The 8,395-nt window shown below is 37.5% G+C and overlaps 1 pseudogene; it reads left to right on the top strand.

Moving 5' to 3' along the window:
* Positions 1-899: 899 nt before the first annotated feature.
* LOC129641590 (olfactory receptor 6C2-like) lies at positions 900-1,837 on the top strand (annotated as a pseudogene).
* The last annotated feature ends 6,558 nt before the right edge of the window (positions 1,838-8,395 follow it).

Below are 8,395 nucleotides of genomic sequence, written 5' to 3'. Positions count from 1 at the left end.
TCCTCTGTAGATTAAGTATAGGTTTTGTCATGGCAGTGGAACAGAGTCCTCAAATGTTTTTGCAAATGGATAAAGAAACACTTAAGTGTTTTTAATATATCAAAAAAGGGAGCTTCAACCAGATAATTAACCTGTGCAAAATTTCAATTAGTGATAAAAGAAAAATTCTTAGAAAACAGGATATTCTAAAGTTCATGATTTTATTGATCCTAGGGAACAAGTTTGTTATGAGGAAAATCAATTCCAAAATAGAAACTAAAAGCATGACATACTTTTAAAGAGATATCATGGAAAATATATGTTTTACTTAGGCAATATGATTTAACAAGCCCCTAAAAAATGAAATGTGTTTTATAAGTACAGGTTATCATCATTTAGCATGCTATAAAATCAGTTTTGTGATATTGGTATTTTTTGTTTATTTTAAAGTTGATGTATATTTGATTTACACTATTATGTTAGTTTCACACACACAGCATAAAGATTCAATATTTTTAGAGGTTTTATAGAAAACCTCAGAGATCAAGGCATGTTTGGATTGATATTGAAATTTTTGTTGTAGACATATGTTTGTATATATATATATGTGTGCTTTGTTTGTGTGCCCATACACTGAACTACAATATAAAATGTACATTTTAGCATATTTTGAGGTCCAAAATATTTGGGAGCTAAGTTTATAGCCTACCACAGATAAACCAACAGAGCTTACACCATGAATTAATTAAAATACTCATTATTCAGAAAGAAGAGACATATAAATGGCTTGACTTGACTTATCTAAACAAAATCTACATGTGAAATGTAAACCATTTTCTTACACTCTTCTCAGATTTTCCTTCCAACAGTTTAACAGACTGGACAGTTTAAGCAGACTGGACAGAAGTCCATACCCAGAAATGAGAAACCACACACCAGTAGTCAGTTTCATCCTCCTGGGATTAACAGATGACTCACAAATGCAGATTTTGATTTTCACATTTCTACTCATCACCTACATATTGAGTATAGCTGGAAAACCTGATCATCATCATTCTCATATTAGTGGATTCTCATCTTAAATCTGCAATGTACTATTTCCTCCAAAATTGTTTCCTTCTTAGAAATCTCATTCACTTCTGCCTGCATTCCTAGATTCTTGTATAGTATACCAACAGGTGACAGGTCCATTACCTATAATGCTTGTGTAGCCCAACTATTTTTTACCTATGTGTTTGGAACGACAGAATTTTTTCTCTTGGCCACCATGTCCTATGATTGCTATGTAGCCATCTGCAAAGCCCCGTATTACATGACCATCATGAACCACAGATTCTGCAAAATGCTTACCTTCTGTTGTTGGATGACCACTTTCTTGATTATATTTCCATAGTTTTGCTTGGGACTGAACCTGGAATTCTGTGACTCTGTCATTGATCACTTCTTCTGTGACGTTAATCCACTTCTGAAGATCTCATGCTCAGATCTATGGTTCATTGAGGAGATGACCCTTGTTGGCTCCGTGTTGATATATATCATGACTCTCATATGTGTGGTTTTGTCTTACATGTTTATCATCAGAACAGTTCTAAGATTCCCCTCTGCCCAGCAAAGGACAAAAGCTTTTCCCACCCGTTCTTCCCACTTTATTGTGGTTTCTATCATCTGTGGAAGCTGCATCTTTGTCTATATCAAACCTTCATCAAAAGATGAAATGGCTATTAATAAGGAAGTAGTAATATTTATGACTTCAATTTCCCCCATGTTAAACCCATTTATTTATACTCTGAGGAACAAACAGGTGAAATGTGCCTTTAATGATTTAGTCAAAAGAATTTTATTGGTTTCAAAGAGCTAGGAGAATGTTGATAGGATCCCTAAACAATTTTCTTATGTGTGTATCCTATTTTAGGTCTTCTTGAACTAGATTTGGTCTTCCATTCTTCATTGACCCTGATGAAGTCAACTCTGGGTGTGTGTGCTGGTCACTTCAGTTGTGTTTGACTCTTTGCAACACTGTGGACTGTCCCCTCTAGGCCCCTCTGTCTATGGGATTCTCCAGGCAAGAATACTAGAGTGGGTTTGCATGCCCTCCTCAGGGAAACTTCCCAACTAAGGGATCAAACCCATGTCTCTTTCATCTCCTGCATTGACAAGGGGATTCTTTGCTACTCATGCCATTTTAGAAACCCTTAGAATTACAAACATAGAAAAAATGAAAATTGTTGTTTCAGGATGTTCACTTTGAACTTTTCTTTCCCAACACTGAAAAGATTGCATATAATTTCTCCAAACAATTTCTACAAATTGAGAGAAATAATAATAAAAAGAAGAAAATACTATTTCTGAGTTTAATAGAGAAAAAATTCTTAAAACCTCAAAGTTTATTTTAAAGTAAAAAATAAGTATAAATATTTAGAATTTCAAAAAAGCTTTTATCAATAAGGAAGTTTAAAGTCACAGGTTACAGTTTCATCCACCTCATTAGAACTGATTCAAATGTATTCTTTTTAATGGCCGAGTAATACTCCATTGTGTATGTGTACCACAGCTTTCTTATCCATTCATCTGCTGATGCCCTATTATACAGAGTGAAGTAAGCCAGAAAGAAAAACACCAATACAGTATACTAACACATATATATGGAATTTAGAAAGATGGTAACAATAACCCTGTGTACGAGACAGCAAAAGAGACACTCATATATAGATCAGTCTTATGGACTCTGTGGTAGAGGGAGAGGGTGGGGAGATTTGGGAGAATGGCATTGAAACATGTATAATATCATGTATGAAATGAGTCGCCAGTCCAGGTTCGATGCACGATACTGGATGCTTGGGGCTGGTGCACTGGGACGACCCAGAGGGAGGGCATGGGGAGGGAGGAGGGAGGAGGGTTCATGATGGGGAGCACGGGTATACCTGTGGCAGATTCATTTTGATGTTTGGCAAAACTAATACAATATTGTAAAGTTTAAAAATAAAATAAAATAAATTAAAAAAAATAAAATCACATGTTACATAGTCATACAATGGATACAATTCATTGTAAAAATCATTTAATGACTGCCATGAGGACATTGATTAAAATAAAGAGAGAAATGCATTGGTCATTGCTGCTAAGGATTAAATTTTGTGTTGTAATTCCATAAAGGAGATTGATACCAATTGAAATATGAAAGCATAAAGTCGTGGCAGCACATCTAAGGAACCCCAGTGGGCTAGTGTGTTAAGTTGCTTCAGTCATGTCCAACTCATTGTGACACTATGGACTGTAGACTGCCAGGTTCCTCTGTCCGTAGGCTTTTCCAGGCAAGAATACTGGAGTGGGTTGCCATTTCCTCCCCCAGGAGATCTTCCTGATCAGGAAATGTACCCACATCTCCTGAGTCTCCTGCATTGACAGGCAGGTTCTTTACCACTAGTGCCACGTAGGGCTAGAAGAGTTACAAATAGGCCTAGAAGAGTGATAAATAAATAACAAGGAAGATGGAGAAAAGAGATAATAATTAAAAAGTAATGTCAACTAAATTATTTGCCTTTTGAAAAGAAAAGCTTATATGATATTATACATGTTTCAATACAATATTGTAAAGTAAATATATATATATATATAATAAAAAATTAAATGTGAAAAAAAAAGCTTTAGTCATTTCAAGAGTTCAAAATATGCATGTAGTGATACCTCACAAGAAAGATCAGCAATTAATTATTTGTTAAATTCTTCACCACTTGAACTGCTATTGTTCGTCATATTTAAACTTCCTTTGACTTTTGCTCTTTTTGAGGTTACTTATCATATCATGGTCCCTGTAGGCAGGAATTTTCCACTCATGTCAACTTCCCAATGTTAGTGTTCAGTTCAGTTCAGTTGCCCAGTCATGTCCGACTCTTTGCGACCCCATGAATCGCAGCACGCCAGGCCTCCCTGTCCAACACCAACACTCGGATTTCACTCAAACTTATGTTCATCAAGTCGGTGATGCCATCCAGCCATTTCATCCTCTGTCATTCCCTTCTCCTCCTGCCCCCAATCCCTCCCAGCATCAGAGTCTTTTCCAATGAGTCAACTCTTCGCATAAGGTGGCCAAAGTACTGGAGTTTCAGCTTTAGCATCATTCCTTCCAAAGAAATCCCAGGGCTGATCTCCTTCAGAATGGACTGGTTGGATCTCCTTGCAGTCCAAGGGACTCTCAAGAGTCTTCTCCAACACCACAGTTCAAAAGCATCAATTCTTCGGTGTTCAGCTTTCTTCACAGTCCAACTCTCACATCCATACATGGCCATACATGAAAAACCATAGCCTTGACTAGACAGACCTTTGTTGGCAAAGTAATGTCTTTGCTTTTGAATATGCTATCTAGGTTGGTCATAACTTTCTTCCAAGGAGTAAGCATCTTTTAATTTCACGGCTGCAATCACCACCTGCAGTGATTTTGGAGCCCCCCAAAATAAAGTCTGACACTGTTTCCACTGTTTCCCCATCTATAAAGTGATGGGACCAGATGCCATGATCTTCGTTTTCTGAATGTTGAGTTTTAAGCCAACTTTTTCACTCTACTCTTTCACCTTCATCAAGAGGCTTTTTAGTTCCTCTTCACTTTCTGCCATAAGGGTGATGTCATCTGCATATCTGAGGTTATTGATATTTCTCCCAGAAATCTTGATTCTAGCTTATGCTTCTTCCAGCCCAGCATTTCTCATGATGTGCTCTGCATATAAGTTAAATAAGCAGGGTGACAGTATACAGCGTTGATGTACTCCTTTTCCTATTTGGAGCCAGTCTGTTCCATGTCCAGTTCTAACTGTTGCTTTCTGACCTGCATATAGGTTTCTCAAGAGGCAGGTCAGGTGGTCTGGTACACCCATTTCTTTCAGAATTTTCCACAGTTTATTGTGATCCACACAGTCAAAGGCTTTGGCATAGTCAATAAAGCAGAAATAGAAGCTTTTGTGGAACTCTCTTGCTTTTTCCATGATCCAGCTGATATTGGCAGTTTGATCTCTGGTTCTTCTGCTTTTTCTAAAACCAGCTTGAACATCTGGAATTTCACAGTTCAGGTATTGGTGAAGCCTGGCTTGGAGAATTTTGAGCATTACTTAACTAGTGTGTGAGATGAGTGCAATTGTGCGGTAGTTTGAGCATTCTTTGGCATTGCCTTTTTTAGGGATTGGAATGAAAACTGACATTTTCCAGTCCTGTGGCTACTGCCGTGCTTTCCAAATTTGCTGGCATATTGAGTGCAGCACTTTCACAGCATCATCTTTTAGGATTTGAAATAGCTCAACTGGATTTCCATCACCTCCACTAGCTTTGTTTGTAGTGATGCTTTCTAAGGCCCACTTGACTTCACATTCCAGGATGTCTGGCTATAGGTCATTGATCACACCATCGTGATTATCTGGGTCATGAAGATATTTTTTTGTACAGTTCTTCTGTGTATTTTTGCCACCTCTTCTTAATATCTTCTGCTTCTGTTAGGTCGAGAACATTTCTGCCCTTTACCGTGCCCATCTTTGCATGAAATATTCCCTTGGTATTTCTAATTTTCTTGAAGAAATCTCTAATCTTTCCCATTCTGTTGTTTTCCTCTATTCTTTGCATTGATCACTGAGGAAGTCTTTCTTATCTCTTCTTGTTATTCCTTGGAACTCTGCATTCAGATGCTTATATCTTTCCTTTTCTATTTCGCTTTTCGCTTCTCTTCTTTTCACAGCTAATTGTAAGGCCTCCCCAGACAGCCAATTTCCTTTTTTTTTTTTTTTTTTGCACTTCTTTTCCATGGGGATGGTCTTGATCCCTCTCTCCTGTATCATGTCACGAACCTCAGTCCATAGTTCTTTAGGCACTCTGTCTATCAGATCTAGTCCCTTAAATCTATGTCTCACTTCCACTGTATAATCATAAGGGATTTGATTTAGGTCATACCTGAATGATCTAGTGGTTTTCCCTACTTTCTTCAATTTAAGTCTGAATTTGGCAATAAGGAGCTCATGATCTGAGCCGCAGTCAGCTCCTAGTCTTGTTTTTGCTGACTGTATAGAGCTTATCCATCTTTGGCTGCAAAGAATATAATCAATCTGATTTCAGTGTTGACCATCTAGTGATGTCCATGTGTAGAGTCTTCTCTTGTATTGTTGGAAGAGCGTGTTTGCTATGACCAGTGCATTTTTTTGGCAAAGCTCTATTAGCCTTTGCCTTGCTTCATTCTGTATTCCAAGGCCAAATTTGCCTGTTACTCCAGGTGTTTCTTGACTTCCTAAAAGGTCTTATAGGTCTTCATAGAACCGTTCAACTTCAGCTTCTTCAGCGTTACTAGTTGGGGCATAGACTTGGATAACTGTGATATTGAATGGTTTGCCTTGGAAACGAACAGAGATTATTATGTCGTTTTTGAAATTGCATCCAAGTACTGCATTTCAGACTCTTTTGTTGACCATGATGGCTACTCCATTTCTTCTAATGGATTCCTGCCCACAGTAGTAGATATAATGGTCATTTGAGTTAAATTCACCCTTTCCAGTCCATTTTAGTTCGCTGATTCCCAGAATGTTGATGTTCACTCCTGCCATCTCCTGTTTGACCACTTCCAATTTGCCTTGATTCATGGACCTAACATTCCAGGTTCTTATGTAATATTGCTCTTTACAGCATCGGACCTTGCTTCTATCACCAGTCACATCCACAACTGGGTATTGTTTTTGCTTTGGCTCCATCCCTTCATTCTTTCTGGAGTTATGTCTCCACTGATCTCCAGTAGCATATTGGGCACCTACTGACCTGGGGAGTTCTTCTTTCAGTATCCTATCATTTTGCCTTTTGATACTGTTCATGGGGTTCTCAAGGCAAGAATACTGACATGGTTTGCCATTCTCTTCTCCAGTGGGCCACATTCTACAATAGATCATGTTGCAACATGATGATCTGAATACTTCTGATAATGCACATGAGAATTTTTATATGAAGATGAAAAATACAAAAGTAACATTTAGGATCAATCTGTGAACATGAAGGAAGAAAATTATGGTGAAAGTATAATCCTGTTAAAAATGTTTATTTTTAAATTTTGGGATGAGAGAATTGAAATAAAAATTTATTAAAAATTTATGATACTGATAAATATCTGTATCTGATAATCAGTAACTGAAAATTACCCTACAATTATTATGGTCAAAAATTAAACTGGAAAAATATGGAGAAATAAAAGTTAAAATAAATAAACTATTGCTAGCAAGTGGCATAAATAGGATCCAAAACTTATTTATTGGTTTCGAATGGAATTCTTTGTTTAAGTAACTGTATCTGCCTCTGCAGAGATACCAAGAGTGTCTCAAGGAACAGCCCAAGGAATACCTACCAGCATTAAAATTTATCAAGATATATGTCATAGATAAAATACAGAGATAAAAGTAAAATATAATGTATTATACACATACATTCATTGTATGGTAATAATAAATGATATTAATTGTAGTTGGATAAAATACCAAGCATTTTAGATTAAATTAAAAAATCAGCATACTGATACATGGAATTAAAGAGGAAGAGAAAATGAAAAAGCAATAAAAGCAATAGAAAAGTGCCGGGGTCCGGCCCTGGCTGATCCAGGGAATTCGAAGGGGAGACGGCTTCGGAGATTACACTGGCTTTAATTAAATATAATCAAATATATAAAGAGTAATAGAATGAGGATAGCTCAGTAGGAAAATTCAGTGGAGAAAAGAGGCTGAGCAGCTTGGTTTACGTGGAAAATCAATATAACCTGTGACATCAGGTTAGCTCTGACCACGGAGGCTGCAGGCACCCTCTCGAATAGTGGAAGGTGCCCCACCTTAGGCACCTTCTTGAGTGGGTCTTAGAAGCCCAGGTAAATAAGTGGTCGCAGAGGACCTCTGTGCTCCAGATGGAAACTCAGCCAGAGGTTGAGAGAAAGAATGACGTGGGGAGACCAAGCTTCGGTGAGCAAGGCCTGTAGCTTTATTTTCAACAGGGGCTTTTATACCATAAGTTGCACATAGAGGATAATAGGGGGTGTGAAATCATGCAAAGTCAGCAGTCTTCGATCCTTATTGAAACCAGGGTTATTTTTCTGCAAATTTATCGTATACAAATGGTTTAGGTGATTTACATCATCTTCTGGCCAGAAGGCCTATTAACATTTTATGACTCTGACAAAGGTTTGCCAACTGTAAGACTTATTTTCTCTAAGAGTAATTATTTTAAAGTTTGGCGCCATCCTCCGAAGGTGTTAGATAAAGTTGCATTCCTATAGGGCAGAGGTGCAGTGGGTTTACAACAAAGGAAAGAATTTATTACCTTAAGGGTCTAAAGTTGCTAACACCAAGGCCACTACTTATTTTTTCTACATACCAACTATATTAATCAATACACATTCAAGGATACAAAACAGGGGATG

The sequence above is a fragment of the Bubalus kerabau genome, chromosome 1 (assembly GCF_029407905.1).
Source record: "Bubalus kerabau isolate K-KA32 ecotype Philippines breed swamp buffalo chromosome 1, PCC_UOA_SB_1v2, whole genome shotgun sequence".
Classification (NCBI taxonomy): domain Eukaryota; kingdom Metazoa; phylum Chordata; class Mammalia; order Artiodactyla; family Bovidae; genus Bubalus; species Bubalus kerabau.
This window is presented reverse-complemented; position numbering and strand designations above follow the sequence as displayed.